Source organism: Mobula birostris, chromosome 3 (genome assembly GCF_030028105.1).
Source record: "Mobula birostris isolate sMobBir1 chromosome 3, sMobBir1.hap1, whole genome shotgun sequence".
NCBI classification, from domain to species: domain Eukaryota; kingdom Metazoa; phylum Chordata; class Chondrichthyes; order Myliobatiformes; family Myliobatidae; genus Mobula; species Mobula birostris.
This window is the reverse complement of record NC_092372.1, coordinates 52,674,223-52,692,106: the sequence shown is the minus strand read 5'-3', so window position 1 is coordinate 52,692,106 and position 17,884 is coordinate 52,674,223.

Genomic DNA, 17,884 nt, shown 5'->3' with positions numbered 1-17,884 from the left:
AGTTTTCTCATTCTTTCTGGACAATGGTGAGATGGGATTACAGTGGGATTAAGGGGATCTACAGAGGCATGAGAGAGGAACTGGCCACGGTTGATTGGAAGGGGACACTGGCAGGGATGATGATAGAACAGCAATGTTTGGAGATTTTGGGAGTAATTCCTAAGATGCAGCATCAGTTCATCCCAAAGAAAAAGAGGCATTCTAAATGGAGGATAATGCAACTATGGCTCCTAAAGGATGTGACAAATAACATAAAAGCAAAAGAGAGGGCCTACAATATGACAAAAAATTAGTGGGAAACTTTTAAAAATCAACAGAAGACAACTAAAATGCAATAAGGAGAGAGAGAAAAGATGGAATATGCAAGTAAACTAGCCAATAATATAAAAGAAGATACCAAAAGTATTTATTTTACAGATATATAAAGTGTAAACATCACTCAACTCTTTAAGAAGGGAGGGAGACAGAAAATTATAGCCCAGTTGGCCTGATTTCAGTAGTTGGCAAGATGTAGAGAATTGTAGAGACTATTATTAAGGATGAGGTTTCGGTGTACTTGGAGGAACATGATAAGCTAGGTCAAAGTCAGCATGGACTTAAGGGAAAATCTTTCCTGACAGATCTGTTGGCAAATTATTTGAGGAAATAACAAGCAGGATAGACAAAGGAGAGCCAGTGGATGTTGATTACTTGGATTTTTACAAGGCATTTGACAACGTGGCAATGTGGCTACTAAACAAGATAAAAAGCCCATGGTGTTAGAAGGGGGATACTAGTATGAACAGGAGATTGGCTAACTGGCAGGAGGCAAAGAGTCAGAATAGAGGGGGCCTATTCTAGTTGGTTGCTGGTGACTGGTGGTATTCCACAGGGGTCGGTGTTGGGCCCTTTACACATTATATGTTAATGATCTGTATGACAGAATTGCTGGTTTTATGTCTAAGTTTGCAGACAATGCAAATATAGGTGGAGGGGCAAGTAGTATTGATGCAACAGGGAGTCTACAGAAGGACTTGGACAGATTAGAATAGGTAATGAAGTTCAGATGGAATATAATTTAAGGAAGTGTATGGTCATGCAGTTTTGGTAGAAAGAATAAAGGTGTTGCCAATTTTCTAAATGAGGCTGATTCAGAAACCAGATATGCAAAGGGACTTGGAAGACCTAGTCCATGATTCCATAACAGATAACTTGAAGGTTGAGTTGATAGTAAGGAAGGCAAATGCAATGTCAGCATGCATTTCAGGATAACTAGAATATAAAAGCAAGAATGTGATGCTGAGGCCTTATAAGGCATTGGTCAGGCTGCATTTAGAGTATTGTGAGTAGTTTTTCACCCTGTATCTAAGGTTGTGCTGGCATTGGAGAGGGTCCAGAGGATGTTTACGATAATGATCCCAGGAATGAAAGGTTTAATTTATGAGAAGCATTAGATTCTCTTGGCCTTTTCCCATGGGAGTTCAGAAGAATGGGGAGAGGGAATCTTGTTGAAACCAACTGAATATTGAAAGGCCTAGTCAGATTGGACATGGAGAAGATGTTTCCAAAAGTGGGCAAGGCTAGGACCAGAAGGCACAAGCTTGGACATCCTCTTAGAACAGAGATGAAGAAGAATTTCTTTACCTGGAGGGTGGTGAATCTGTGGAATTCATTGCCACAGATGGCTGGAGGGGGCCAAGGTATTTTTAAAGTGGAATTTGATAGGATCTTGATTAATTAAGGCATGAAAAGATGTGTGGAAAAGGCATGAGAATTGAGTTGAAAGGGAATATAAATCAGCCATGATCGAATGGTGGAGCAAACTTGTTGGACTGAATGGTCTTTTGAAATAAAACTGGATGTAAGAAATATGGGTTACAGAACTCAGTGATATTATCAAGTGTTTATTTGGATTTGCCTGTTCTAATGTTAAGAAGAACTGTACCTTTTCTAATTATTAATGTTTTCTGATGTTCTTTATTGCCAACCAAATGGAAGATTATCAGATTTTGGATTTTGCTTGTGTACGCTTCATTGAAGTTAAGGACTCAATTAAATCTATTAGCACCTGACATTTCTGAACTATTATCAGAATACTTATAGCGTCTCAATTAAATCCACGTTGACATCTGGTGAACACATGCAACTTTGACCATAAATCTTTGTGTACTTTTGGCTCAGTGTGCTTGGAATATATTAAATATTTGAATTAAAATGTTTTAGTTGCCACTGATTCAGTTCAACAAAGGTGCAGAGAATCTGTGAGTGCTTCGAGAATGGAGCAGTGAAAAAAAACACTGTATGTTGGTGGCTGTGCTGCAGCAGAGACAACAAATTTCATGACATAAGCTGGTGATATTAAACCTGATTCTGATTTTCCGTTCCAAGCTCAGGCAGGCATCGTGAGTTCATCATACTTTGTCTGTTTTGATAGTGAAATGAAGGGTGCTAGCCAAAAGTTCCATAAAAGCACTCCAGGGAGCCAACTGTTTCTATGCACAGTATCAGTCAAGTTTCCATATTATGTTTAAGAAAATGAGTTAAGCTGTTTCTGACAACAGCCATTTTTTTCTTAATATAGGCCTTATGCCCTTAATCAGTACAAAAAATGATGATGTATAACAAAAGTCTTAATTTGCATTTACCTACTGAAACAATGTTGGTGAGGAACAGAACATTGCCTTGAGCACCATATTTCCCACATGTGCATTTGATGCTTGTTGTTTTCAATTAAAATTATTGCTGATGGGAAATAAAAGCATTGCGTTGTGTGTTGTGAAAGCAGGAAATTTGTAAAAGCCTTTGGTCTGTTTAAGTCCATAAAAAATGTGATATGCCTTTGGTCACAAACATTTCTTCTAGACAATAACCAATTATTGCACGCTTACGTCCGGAAAATCTGGAAGTAATTTAACTGAAAAGAATTTGCATTACATTTTGCTTGAAGGAATTTGCATAACGCTCCAATCTTCAAATCACTTTCTGGAAAAAAAATTATGCCCTAGAGACTCAACAAGTAAAGAGAATTTCCGGCCCAGTTCTGACGAAATTACAACAAAGCAGCGACTCAGACTCTGAGGAAAAACAGGGGCCATGCTTCATATGTATGAAATGAATACTAATCTACTCTGCTACTGTTCAAAACATTCATTGTGAGATTTCATTTATCCCACAGTTTTGTTATTTGCAAATGGTCCTATTGGCAATTGAACAAACTTTATAGGCCATCTCAAGTATGGCCCAACTTATGGGCACCACACATATATGAATAAGTTCCTACAAATAATATTAAATTCAATTGAGAACAGGTCTTGAAAAGAAATCTTTTTTCCATGTAATCTTCTTGCAGCAATTGGAAATTGATGAACAATTGCTTCTATTGGCACTTGTGAAACAAATCTCTATTATATAATTTACAGCCATTGGTACTTCAAAACCAGCACTGAGTGTGGGACATCCCGATTTACCATTGTAATGAGGTAAAGGAATACAATAATTAAATGTTCAAATAATTTGGCCCTTCACTAATACCATTCATTACCATATTGAGGAGATATGCTGACTGTATCAAATGATAATGCCTATTTTCTGACTTACTTGATAAAGTCAATTTATGGATGTCTGCAAAGATAGAACCCATTCTTAACATGGAGACAGCCTATATATCAGTTCAATCGGATCTGATAGAACAATAAGACTTTATCGCATCTGAGGAATTCAACGATGGTGAGGTCATGGACCATATATGGATTATGGTGGAGGAAGTGCTTGCTGTCTTGAGGTAAATTCGAATGGATAAATCCCCAGGGACTGGCAAAGTGTCCCCTCAGACCTTTTGGGAGGCTAGTACAGAAAATGCAGGAGCTGAAGCAGATGTATCTAAATCATCCTTAGCCACAGGTGAGGAGCCAGAGGATTGGTGGATAGCAAATGCTGTTCTGTCATTTAAGAAAGGCTTTCAGAATAAGCCAGGAAATTATGGGCTGGTGAGCCTGGTGTTAGAAGTGGCTATTGGACGGTATTTTAATGGAATGGATAGATAAGTATTTGGTTAACAGGTCCTGATTAGGAATAGTCAACATGACTTTCAGCTTGGTAGTCATGTCTAATCTATCTTATAGAGTTTTTCATGAAGATTACCAGGGGAGTTGATGAAGGCAAATCAGTGGATGTTGTCTACATGGACTTTAACAAGGCATTTGACAAGGTCTTGTGTGAGAGGCTGGTCAGGAGGATTCATTTGCTTGGCTTTTAGGATGAGGTAGTAAATTGGATTTGTGGGAGAAGCCAGAGAGTGACAAGTGCCTCACAGACTGGAAGTCTGTGACCAGTGGCGTGCCACAAGGATCGGTGCTGGGTCCAAGGCTTGTGATCTATATCAATAATCTGGTTGATAAACTGCATCAACAAATTTGCAGACGACATCAAGGATGGGGCGTAGTGGACAGAAAGGAAGGCTATCAAACCTTGCAGCAGGATCTAGACCAGCTGGAAAAATGGGAGATGGAAGTTAATGCAGATAAGTGTGTGCGCTTTGGGAGGACAAGCAGGACAGGGCTTATACATTGAATGGTATGGCGCTGAGGAGTGTGGTAGAACAGAGAGATCTGGGAACACAGATATATAATTCCTTGAATGTGACGTCATGGGTAGATAGAGTCATAACAAAAGCTTTTGGCACATTGGCCTTCATAAATCCATGTATTGAGTACAGGAGTTGGAATGTTATGTTAAAGTTGATAAGAGATTGGTGAAATCTAATTTGGAGTATTGTGTGTTGTTTTGGTCACCTACCTATAGAAGGATATCAATAAGATTGAAAGAACACAGAGACACTTTACAAGGATGTTGCCAGCACTTCAGGACCTGAGTTACAGAGAAATGTTGAATACGCTAGGACTTTGTTCCCTGTATCATAGGAGAATGAGAGGAGAACTTGACAGAGGTATACAAAATTAAGAGGGGTATAGATAGGGTAAATGCAAGCAGGCTTTTTCCACTTAGATTGGGTGACACTAGAACTAGAGGTCTTAGATTAAATTTGAGGATGATATATTTAAGGAGAATCTGAGGAGGAACATCTTCACTCAAAGCTTGGAGAGAGTGTGGAATGAGCTGCCAGTGGAAGTGGTGGATGCAAGTTTGATTTCAACATTTAATAGAACTTTGGATAAGTACATGAATGGGAAGGATATGGAGGGCTATGGTCCAAGTGTGGGTTGATAGGACTCGACAGTATAGCAATCAACATGGACCAGATGGGTCAAAGGGTTTCTTTCTGTACTGCAGTACTCTATGATTCTATACAGCCACATTGTGCTTGTATCAGCTCTTTGAATAGGCTACCAATTTTGTCCCTTTGATATTCTTGTTTCTTTCTTAAATATTTATCTGCTTTCTCTATTAAAAGGTAAAGTAGTTCCTTGCATTCTTGACTGATTTGATAAGGTGTTACATTCACTTCTGCATAAAACTCCTAACATTCCCGTTCTAACAGTTTAATCTTTGACACAAATGTACTGTATCTGGACTACTTTTGTAGGCTGAACCAAAGGTGGTGACAAATCAACATATAGGAGGGACATTGAAAATCTGGCTGAGTGGTGCTAAAACACCAATCTCTCACTCAGCTTCAGCAAGACCAAGGAGCTGATTATTGACTACAGGAGGAGGAAACCAGAGGTCCATGAGTTAGTTGTCAATGGGAGTTCAAAAGTCAGAGGGTTAGCAACTTTAAATTCCTTGGTGTTATCATTTTTGAGGACTGGTCCTAGGTCTAGCACGTAAGTACTATTACAACAAAAGTATGGCAGCACCTCTACTTTCTTAGAAGTTTGCGTAGATTCAGTATATCACCTAAAGCTTTGCCAAACTTCTATAGATGTTCAGAGGAGAGTAAATTGACCGGTTGCATCACAGCCTGGTATGGAAACACCAAATTTCTTGATTGGAAAAGCCTACAAAATGTAGTGGGTATATTGCAGTCCTTCATAGGTAAAGACCTCACTACCATTGAGCACATCTACAAGGAGTGCTTTTGGCTGGAAAGCAGCATCTGTCATCAAGGAACTCCACCAACCAGGTCATGGTATCTTCTCATTGCTGCCATTAGGAAGGAGGTACAGGAGCCTCAGGACCCACACCATCAGGTTCAGGAACAGTTATTACCCATCAACCATCAGGCTCTTGAACAGAGGGGATAACTTCACTCACTCCATTTATGAACTGTTCTCACAACTTATGGACTCACTTTCAAGGACCCTTCATCTCAGGTTCTCAATATTTATTGTTTATTTATTATTATTATTTTCATTGCTTTGTATTTACTGTAAATGCCTGTAAGATGAGAAGGATGAGAGGTGACCTGATAGAGGTGTATAAGGTGATGAAAGGCATTGATTGTGAGGATAGTCAGAGGCTTTTTCCCAGGGCTGAATAGGCTAGCACGAGAGGGCACAGTTTTAAGGTGCTTGGAAGTAAGTACAGAGGCGATGTCAGGGGTAAGTTTTTTACACAGAGAGTGGTGAACGCATGGAATGGGCTGCCAGTGACAGTGGTGGAGGCGGATACGATAGGGTCTTTTAAGAGACTCCTGGATAGGTAAATGGAGCTTAGAAAAATAGAGGGCTATGGGTAACCCTGGGTAATTTCTAAGGCAAGGACATATTCAGCACAGCATTGTGGGCCAAAGGGCCTGTATTGTGCTGTAGGTTTTCACTGTTTCTATGTTTCTAAGAAAATGAATGTCACAGTTGCATATGGTGTACTTGCTTAATGAATTTACTTTAATTTTTAAACTTTGAATTTTGGACTCTTGATTTAATGGTTAAGAAGAAAGGAATAGGTGGCAGGGTCTTAACTGCCATTGGATTGGAGGAAAGTTTCCTGATGAAATCATACTCTATGAATGATGCCGGACCAAAATTCCTGGAAGCATGCTGCATCATTGCTGCATCTTGAGAGACTGGAATTCCTCCTCTTCCAAATGCATTTCTGTAACCAAATCTCAGATCCAACCAATGAGGTTATTGGCATAGTTTTGATTGGGTGGTACTTTCAGCATGTGAATATTAGAGAATCTCCTCAATTGATATAATTGCTGAAGGTGGTCTAGCAAAGGAAGTGAGGTTGTATTTTATCAGATTTCTAACTGTGCCTATGAAGCTTCTACTGGAACAAAGCTGAACAGAATATTGGAAGAAGTCAATGGGTAAAGCAGCATCACACATCAAAGTTGCTGGTGAACGCAGCAGGCCAGGCAGCATCTCTAGGAAGAGGTACAGTTGACGTTTCAGGCCGAGACCCTTTGTCAGGACTAACTGAAGGAAGAGCTAGTAAGAGACTTGAAAGTGGGAGGGGGAGGGGGAGATCCAAAATGATAGGAGAAGACAGGAGGGGGAGGGATGGAGCCAAGAGCTGGACAGGTGATTGGCAAAAGGGATATGAGAGGATCATGGGACAGGAGGCCCAGGGAGAAAGAAAAGGGGGAGGGGGGGAAAACCCAGAGTATGGGCAAGGGGTATAGTGAGAGGGACAGAGGGAGAAAAAGGAGAGAGAGAAAAAGAATGTATATATATATATATATAAGTAACGGATGGGGTACGAGGGGGAGGTGGGGCATAAGCAGAAGTTTGAGAAGTCAATATTCATGCCATCAGGTTGGAGGCTACCCAGACGGAATATAAGGTGTTGTTCCTCTAACCTGAGTGTGGCTTCATCTTGACAGTAGAGGAGGCCGTGGATAGACATATCAGAATGGGAATGGGACATGGAATTAAAATGTGTGACCACTGGGAGATCCTGCTTTCTCTGGTGGACAGAGCCTAGATGTTAGGCGAAACGATCTCCCAGTCTGCGTCGGGTCTCGCCAATATAAAGCAGCATGTGTGGCATCTTAACTCGTGGAGTTCTTCCAGCAATTTTTTGTTTCATATTCCAGCATCTGCAGCCTATTTTTTTTAAATCGGGCTTCTATTGTAGGTAGTCTGTTTCCTCCTGGTTCAGAAATGTTTGCTTAATATTGTATAGGCTTGCATACTTTTAATCAGTCTCAATGGATATTAGTAGGTCTCAATTGGTATATATTCCCAATGTACCAAATAATAGTATTATTGGGTTTTCCTAGGGTAACCTGAAATTCCACCCTCTATTGGTGGTGTGTTTTCCACTCATCTTCCCACCATAAATTTTAGCAAGATAAGATCTTGGTTGGAATAGGTAAAGTATCAAGTTCAGTTTTTAATTCAATTCATTTTTTTTGTACCCCTCCTCTATCCTAGCAATTACAGGCCTTAATTTTTAAGAATCTGATGGAGTTACAGTTGTGGTATTTGTGGCATAAAGGCTTGTCTGGAAGCTTTGGAATCTGATTATTTATGCTGGCTGCTGCATCCATGCCAATGTTTCTTTGCCTGGTCATAAAAGATCAATGAATCAGTCATGCCAGGTTTTAACTTAAACACATTTTCCAATGCAGAGGCAGCAAAACAAATAAAGCATGTTTTACTGTGATGCGATTAACTTATTTCCTTGTGATTTATCACAGTCCCAAACAGCTTCCCATCTGTCATAAACGATAGTGCTAAGAAGTAATTGTAAAGTACTTTTAAAATTTCATTTATCCATTTAATTATTTCTCCAAGGACCCTATTCCAAACTCAGGATCAGATATTTTAAAACGCAAACAACAGGAATTCTGCAGATGCTGGAAATTCAAGCAACACACATCAAAGTTGCTGGTGAACGCAGCAGACCAGGCAGCATCTCTAGGAAGAGATACAGTCGACGTTTCAGGCTGAGACCCTTTGTCAGCACTAACTGAAGGAAGAGCTAGTAAGAGATTTGAAAATGGGAGGGGGAGGGGGAGATCCAAAATGATAGGAGAAGGGAGGAGAGGGATGGAGCCAAGAGCTGGACAGGTGATTGGCAAAAGGGATACGAGAGGATCATGGGACAGGAGGTCCAACAAGAAAGACAAGGTGGGGGGGGGAACCCAGAGGATGGGCAAGGGGTATAGTCAGAGCGACAGAGGGAGAAAAAGGAGAGTGAGAGAAAGAATGTGCGTACATAAATAAATAACGGATGGGGTACGGGGGGGGGGAAGTGGGGCATTAGCGGAAGTTTGAGAAGTCAATGTTCATGCCATCAGGTTGGAGGCTACCCGGACGGAATATAAGGTGTTGTTCCTCCAACCTGACTGTGGCTTCATCTTTACAGTAGAGGAGGCCATGGATAGACATGTCAGAATGGGAATGGGATGTGGAATTAAAATGTGTGGCCACTGGGAGATCCTGCTTTCTCTGGTGGACAGAGTGTAGGTGTTCAGCAAAGCGGTCTCCCAGTTTTCGTCGGGTCTCACCAATATATAGAAGGCCACATCGGGAGCACCGGACGCAGTATATCACCCCAGCTGACTCACAGGTGAAGTGTCATGACTGCATTGGCACTGCTTCCTGCACGCATGCTGAGCTCGTTGACTTTATTGACTTTGCCTCCAGCTTTCACCCTGCTCTCAAGTTTACCTGACCCATTTCCGACACCTCCCTCCCCTTTCTAGATCTTTCTATCTCTATCTCTGGAGACAGTTTATCCACTGATGTCTACTATAAGCCTACTGACTCTCACAGCTATCTGGACTATTTCTCTTCTCACCCTGTCTCTTGCAAAAATGCCATCCCCTTCTCGCAGTTCCTCCGTCTCCGCCACATCTGCTCTCAGGATGAGGCTTTTCATTCCAGGACGAGGGAGATGTCCTTTTTTAAAGAAAGGGGCTTCCCTTCCTCCACCATCAACTCTGCTCTCAACGCATCTCCCCCATTTCACGCACATCTGCTCTCACTCCATCCTCCCGCCACCCCACTAGGAATAGGGTTCCCCTGGTCCTCACCTACCACCCCACCAGCCTCTGGGTCCAACATATTATTCTCCGTAACTTCCACCACCTCCAACGGGATCCCACCACTAAGCACATCTTTCCCTCCCCCCCATTCTGCTTTCCACAGGGATCGCTCCCTACGCGACTCCCTTGTCCATTTGTTCCCCCGCCTCCCTCCCCACTGATCTCCCTCCTGGCACTTATCCTTGTAAGTGGAACAAGTGCTACACATGCCCTTACACTTCCTCCCTTACCACCATTCAGGGCCCCAGACAGTCCTTCCAGGTGAGGCAACACTTCACCTGGGCGTTGGCTGGGGTGATATACCGCATCCGGTGCTCCCGATGTGGCCTTCTATATATTGGCGAGACCCGATGCAGACTGGGAGACCGCTTTTCTGAACACCTACGCTCTGTCCGCCAGAGAAAGCAGGATCTCCCAGTGGCCACACATTTTAATTCCACATCCCATTCCCATTCTGACATGTCTATCCACGGCCTCCTCTACTGTAAAGATGAAGCCACACTCAGGTTGGAGGAACAACACTTTATATTCCGCTTGGGTAGCCTCCAACCTGATGTCATGAACATTGACTTCTCAAACTTCCGCTAATGCCCCACCTCCCCCTCGTACCCCATCCGTTATTTATTTATATACACACATTCTTTCTCTCACTCTCCGTTTTCTCCCTCTGTCCCTCTGACTATACCCCTTGCCCATCCTCTGGGTTCCCCCCACCGTCTTTCTCACTGGACCTCCTGTCCCATGATCCTCTCATATCCCCTTTGCCAATCAACTGTCCAGCTCTTGGCTCCATCCCTCCCCCTCCTGTCTTCTCCTATCATTTTGGATCTCCCCCTCCCCCTCCCACTTTCAAATCTCTTACTAACTCTTCCTTCAGTTAGTCCTGACGAAGGGTCTCGGCCTGAAACGTCAACTGTACCTCTTCCTAGAGATGCTGCCTGGCCTGCTGCGTTCACCAGCAACTTTGACGTGTGTTGTTAGGATCAGATATTGTAGGTTAGATCTCTCAAGCTCCAGCCCTGTTTAAAAATCAGAACATAAAACTATATTTTTAATTCACTCTGAGGGGAGGATTGGAACTGGGAACAATGCAAAAATCTTTGATCATGCTCACATTTGGACTCCTCACTTTGAAATTTGATCTTGGCTTTCCAAATCAGCAGATGAGCAAAAAAAAAGTGGAAATGTCTGCGCTGTGCAGACGTTGAACAAGTAACATCTATTGGGGAGAAGTAGAATGTACATGTATGTCCTTTCATCAGATTTGGAAAATATTGGGGATGAAGAGGACATTTGGAGTGGAGGACAGAACTCAGAAATAGTCCTGTCAATGGCTGGTGAGATCAGCTAAGAAAAATGGGGGTACTACAGTAAATAGTAAAGGGAGGTAGTAATGAGACAAGTAAAAGAAAGGAAAGGTGTAAATGATTTCAATAAGTACCTGAGATCACCAGAAAAGTCTGACATTAAAAAAAAACAGGATCATGTAGGTGGTCAGAAATATCACTTGTTGCTTTTCCATGTCGGCTGGCTACTGACGGTATCAGGAAGAACAAAATAATCAATTGCTTATATTAAATTCTCTCACATGTTTCATGCTGTTTGGGTACAATTTCTTTCAAGCTGTTCTAATCAGTAACTAGATCACTAAAGAAGCATAGGGAGGGTAACTTATTTAAAAATCCAATTGTTTAGATATCAGCCTCATAGTGGGTTCAAGCCCTACTTCAAAGAATCAATCAGAAAAGCTATGGTACTTCTTCAGTGTATTATTGAAAGGGTTCTGTGCTGTTGACGTTACAGTACATCTGCCCCTGAAGCGGGCACGAATGATCCTATGGCACAATTTGATTAAAGGAGCGGAAGGTGCCTAATAACATTATGTCCAACTTATCTGGCAAGTTTTCTTAATTTTCAACTGTGACCATTTATCAAATCCATTGATGGTGAAGCTCATTGAGGATGCGTTTCTGGGCCAATAAATGGTCCTATATAGGACCACAAGGACCTAATATCCTTGTGCAATGAAATATTTATGTAACATAGTATGAATATAAATCAATGTAAGGGAAAATTGGGAACTTTACGCTAGGTCCACTGTTTTCCTCTGGAACCTTGTCTGGAGATTATTGGACATACCCCATGGTATTTAGTAGCATCTGTACAACAGTTGCTATAGGATACCATTTTCACCAACTCCAATCCCACCTGTGTCAGAATCTGCAGTTCCAGTACCGGTTTCATCCTTAACTTAATATCCGAGTAAAAAGAAGTCATTCATCGTAACATAGGACTGCCTAAGTAGTAGACAGAATTGAGTGACTGTGATTAGAAGTAGGAAAAAGGTCAATGTAAGTCTTGCATTGTAGATCTGGGTATATTGCAAAGTGGGCAAAATTGACTTTGACATTTAGTTATTATCGATATGGCAACAAACAGTTCAATTTAATCACAAGTATTATAAGTGATGCGATAGACTGGCGTCCTATCCAGGGAGGGAGTCTCGTACTCTCAGTCGCTTCATGCCACGGAAGCCGGCATAGGCACCAGCCTGATGGGCCACAAGGCTCGTGACAGACTTAATCATGTGCGATGAATGATCTGTTGATCTTATCTTTTGATTTGCAGCATGCACCCGAGTTGGCTTTGGGTAAAAGATTAGGCAGGGTTATGTAGATTCTTACCATGTATGTATATTGTCCAATGGGCAACTGATGCTCTGTTTCCACTCATGAAAGAAGAAACATGGGTTTGATGATAAATTGCAGCTGGCTACGTGTCGGACTATACTTCTGAGTAATTCGGTCCTATAGAAGGAGGGGAAAATAACAATGCTGCTGTGTTGTTTCAGGCCAGTCTCTGGGTGCCAAACAATCACTAGGCCTGTACAGAGCAAGATTGCAGAAGTAAGTATAATATCCTGGGAAAAATATGCAGGGTAGATTGGTTTCTCCTTTTCTACACCCTCCCATCTTTAGGTTCTGGTGCCTCTCTTCAGAGAAAGAAGGGAAAAGGCAAGAAGTAGAAGGAGGTTTAAAAGCATTTGGACAGATACATGGATAGGAAAGGATAGAGGGGCATAGGTGAAATGCAGGACAATGGGATTAGTATAGACAGGCATCTCAGTCGGCATGGATGAGTAAGGCCAAAGAACCTGTTTCCATGCTGTATGACTCTGTGACTATATGACACTTACATAATTTTGTTCTACACACGATTTCTTCATTGGTCTATCATGTAGGAGCAATTCATCACAATGTATGTGATTCTTGTTCTGCCTTGACTTAATGCATATTTGCCTTTGTTCCTTCACAGCTGTTCGTGACCCTGACTCCACTTTAAGGCCATTCCCTGCGCTTACAAATCATGTGTTCAACATTCTGTTGTAGTCCCATTCAATTTACTGTGCACCATTGAGTTAATAATCTTTTCCAAGTCAAATATTTACCAGTTATATGCAATAAAACACATGGGCAGTCTTTAAGAGATTTGATAGGATTTTAATTTGTTAAAGGTATTCATAGTTCATTGTGATGGAAGCAGCACCACTTTATTTTTATGTCAATGTGCCATAAACCAGTTGTAGCCTTTCATAACTGGGGACAAATTGTGTTATTTTTATTAATGGGTAAAACATCATTCAGCTGTGAGAGGAATTAATATCTGTTTAGTAGTGGTTAGGAGTTTGGTTGTTGTACATATAAATGTTATCGGAGAGTTGCTTTGCTCTATGTGACAGATATGACTGCAGGGGTGAAAAAGAAATGATTGGCATCTATCTACTCTGCAAAATGAAGTCAAAGATAAAAAACTTCTTTTTCCTGATTTGGTATCTTCCCTCCAGGGTGAAGCAAAACCCAAACCTGAAATCCAATCTCACTTAAATTTTACAGGTGGCTTGCGAGAAAACTTCAGTCAGATGATTTCTTTGATCAAAGGGCAATTGGCATTTTGAAGGTTCAGCTCACAGCTTTTTCTCCCTCTTAGTGAGCAAGGAAATATGCAGAATGTCTAGACGAGTAACGTTAAGCTCTGTGATTTAAATAAGACAATTGAAGCAAATATTAACAATATAGGCACAGACAATGGCAGATAAGAGTAAATTGCAAATCCTTTTGATCTCCTTTACCAGTTTCAACATGTAGCAGATATGTGGGGTTACACACAGGGATTGCAAAGGGAAAATTTAGTAAAGTTGAAAGCAAGGCGTCAGAGATATCAGATAACTGCAATTGATGATATTGATTAGTCAGCACTAATAAAAGGTATATTGGACAGATTTTTTTCTGAATTGATTTCTTTTGGCTTAGAAGGAAAGCATTTCTGGATTAAAAAGGCCAGGGTTTTGCAAATAAGACAGATTTAGGACATTTGTTTCTAATACAGTGTGGAATAGTCACATCAGGGACACAGTATATGTAGCCCAGAAAATACGGTATGTAGGGTGTTTGTTTCCATAAAGAACTGATACAGCCAGCCGGGATCAAATTGCTACTGAGTTGCTGATGTAACAATTGGAATTTAACCAAATATCCGATCTCTGGTGATCCTACTATTGTCAATATATTTTGATTTGTAGTGCTTTGATTCTACACAACTAAATGAATCATTATAAAATGTAACTGGTGTGATAGCAAGGTAAGTTGTATTTTATCAGTTGACTGATGGGCTACATGTGGTTGGATAGTGCCTCATGCCGCATTCATATTAATTGTATTTATTTTTTTTCACCACTTGTTTTACACAAGGACCTTCAGTAGCTGAAATTCCTGTGTCATAATAGAGTGCCACACAATAGTTGACAAAGCAGATTAGGGACAAAAGTGCTTAGGGACAAGGATTTAAACTGAATTCTGAAACTAAACTTACCAAAATAGAACCAACACAGTTACACTCATACGGTCATAGTTTGCTACAGCATAGAAATGAGTCCATCAGTCCATCTAGTCTGTGCTGAACTATTATTCTGCCTAAAACAAGAGAAAATTTGCAGATGCTGGAAATCGAAGCAACACAAGATGCTGGAGGAACTCAGTATGCCAGGCAGCATCTATGGAAAAAAGTGAAATCATCATTTTGGGCCAAGTCCCTCAGTCCTGCCGAAGGGTCTCGGCCCGAACGTCGATGGTACTTTTTCCACAGATGCTGCTTGGCCTGCTGAGTTCATCCAGCAAATTGTGTGTATTATTTTGCCTAGCTCCATTGGCCTAGTTTGTAACAAACCTGATCAAAATCAGAGAGAGAAACGAATTACTCTTTCAGATTGGTATCTACCTGAAATGTTATCTGTGTTTCATGTTCTGCACATCTTGACGTACTATTTGTAGCATTTTCTGTTTTTAATTGATAGACAAAAGATTGATACAATATGGAAGAAAGAAGATGACACCAGCAAACAACATGACTATGAGTGACATCCTCCAGATGGTTCACAAGATTACTTCTGTCACTTCTTTTGAGGATGGTGCCAGAGTACTGGGTCTTGGGCAAGGCTTACTCGATGTGGTTTGTGGATCGGATGCTGTAGCTCACGTCATGATGTGTCTGGTTTCTGGTCGTTCCTTTCTTTTGTGGCTATTGTGTGTGATTTTGATTGGGGTGGCCTGCAGACGACGAGCGACACAGCACTAGATTGAACCGAACTGAGCTGTTCTGAATATGCTAGGACTCTGTCGATGGCTTTGTAGGTTGCTGTTTTATATGCTGTGTTTTTCACTCATTATTTTGCTGTTCGTGCAATGTTTTTTTTGTGTGTTGAGGGGTTTGATGCTTTTCTTTAAACAGGCTCCATGGTTTTCTTTGTTTTCTGGCTGTCTGCGAAGAGACGAATCTCAGGGTTGTACACTGCATATATACTTCGATAATAAATGTACTTTGAATCCTTGAATCTTTGAATCATATACAGGTGAGGTTGATGTATGCATGGAAGAATCTGGAAGGGATATTGTTTTTCAAAACATTTGGATTCAGCAATAATGTCAGTTGCTCCCTGAAAATACCCCAGAGGGGGAAAAAATGTTAAACTGGCCAAAATGAGGTTTGATACAACTTCACGACATTTATCACATGGTAGCAAGCACAAAGTGCAGGATCTGTGCTATTCCTGCCAAGGCCTCCTGCAGTTTTGTATAACTCCAGATACTTTGCTGTGCAGCACCAGAGAGTGCATTAGCCCTTAAAGGCACAACCCTTATTGTAGAAACATAGCAACAACACACACTTAATAAGCTAAGGACGAGATATTAGCAGAGGAAAGGGAGACCATTACCACATTGCCACATCTAAATTCTTGCCAGGAGAAAGGTTCTCTGTGATACCTGGGCAGGGTGACTCATAGATGCCAGGAGAAAGGTTCTGTATGACAACATAAGAGGCGCCAGCAGGAAATGGGTGTTGCACTGAGGATACTCACACAATAGAACAATGCGGAAATAAAATCATGATCCAAAGAGACCAAAGAGCTTTTGCTGATCCTCACAGAACACTGTAATAAATACGGAGAAATTGCAACAACAAATCATTAAATGATTTGGACTCATCTGTTTTATTCAGTGCAAGTGGATCTGCATAGAAACAAATACGAGGAAATCCTGCAGATGTTGGAATATCAAGCAACACACATAAAAAGCAACTTTGATGTGTGTTGCTTGAGTTTCCAGCATCTGCAGAATTCCTGTTGTGTAAACATAAAAATTGCTGGTGAACGCAGCAGGCCAGGCAGCATCTATAGGAAGAGGTACAGTCGATGTTTCGGGCCGAGACCCTTCGTCAGGACTACCTGAAAGAAGAGATAGTAAGAGATTTGAAAGTGGGAGGGGGAGGGGGAGATCCAAAATGATAGGAGAAGACAGGAGGGGGAGGGATGGAACTAAGAGCTGGAAAGTTGATTGGCAAAAGGGATATGAGAGATATGCCAGTAGTATTGAGAAATAGAAGTGCTCAAGATGCCATCTTTTCCTTTCTTAAATCAAAATAGATAAAATCAGTGTGACATCAAAAATGCAAGACCGCACAGCAATCTAGACAGCATCTGCAGAGAGAGAGGTAGAGTTAATATTTCACGACAGTGGCTTTTAGTTGAAACTCACAGCATGTACTGGAGGAGATTAAAAAGTTACAGAGAAGGGGCTGAAGGCTCAGAGTCTGTGACAGGAGGGAGATCAGGAAAAATCAAGTTACACAGGAGATGTTAATTACATCTGAAAGATAATGGTAAAGACTAGTGAATAATGAAAAGTTTGCTTCTTATTTTCTTGCCTTTATTAAAAGATTCTTCTAATATAGTGCTTACAAAATACAGCTCTGAGCTTACGTTTCATAAGAGGGAATTAAAGTGGGGAAACTATGATGTTTAAGAAAGAAGTTTCAAAATGTTGCACCGATGGCTGAATGTATTCTTGCCAACGGTATGAGAGGAATGTCTTTTGTATTTCCACAAACAGTAAGAATTTTATGCATGTGGGCACGTGGCCAAATGGTTAAGGCATTGGACTAGCGACCTGAAGGTCGTGAGTTCGAGCTCCAGCCGAGGGAACATGTTGTGTCCTTGAGCAAGGCACTTAATCACACATTGCTCTGCGATGACACTGGTGCCAAGCTGTATGGGTCCTAATGCCCTTCCCTTGGACAACATTGGTGTTGTGAAGAGGGGAGACTTACAGCATGGGCAACTGCCGGTCTTCCATACAACCTTGCCCAGGCCTGCGCCCTGGAAAGTAAAGACTTTCCAGGCGCAGATCCATGGTCTCGCAAGACTAACAGATGCCATAAAGAATTTTATGTTGGAGAATGATCTTTAAAAAGAGGAACTTTTCATAATGCCATTGGTGGCTCCTTTTGACAGATACTGCCTCCCTCACTGAATCCTGCAGTACCCCTCATAACCTTTAACAAAAGCCTTGCCCTCTTGACACCAGACTCTCCATATTGAGCATGTTTCAGACATGCTGCTGGACAGTATGGCAAGTTTCTGGCACAGCACTATGTAGCAGTCCAGAGGACATGCGT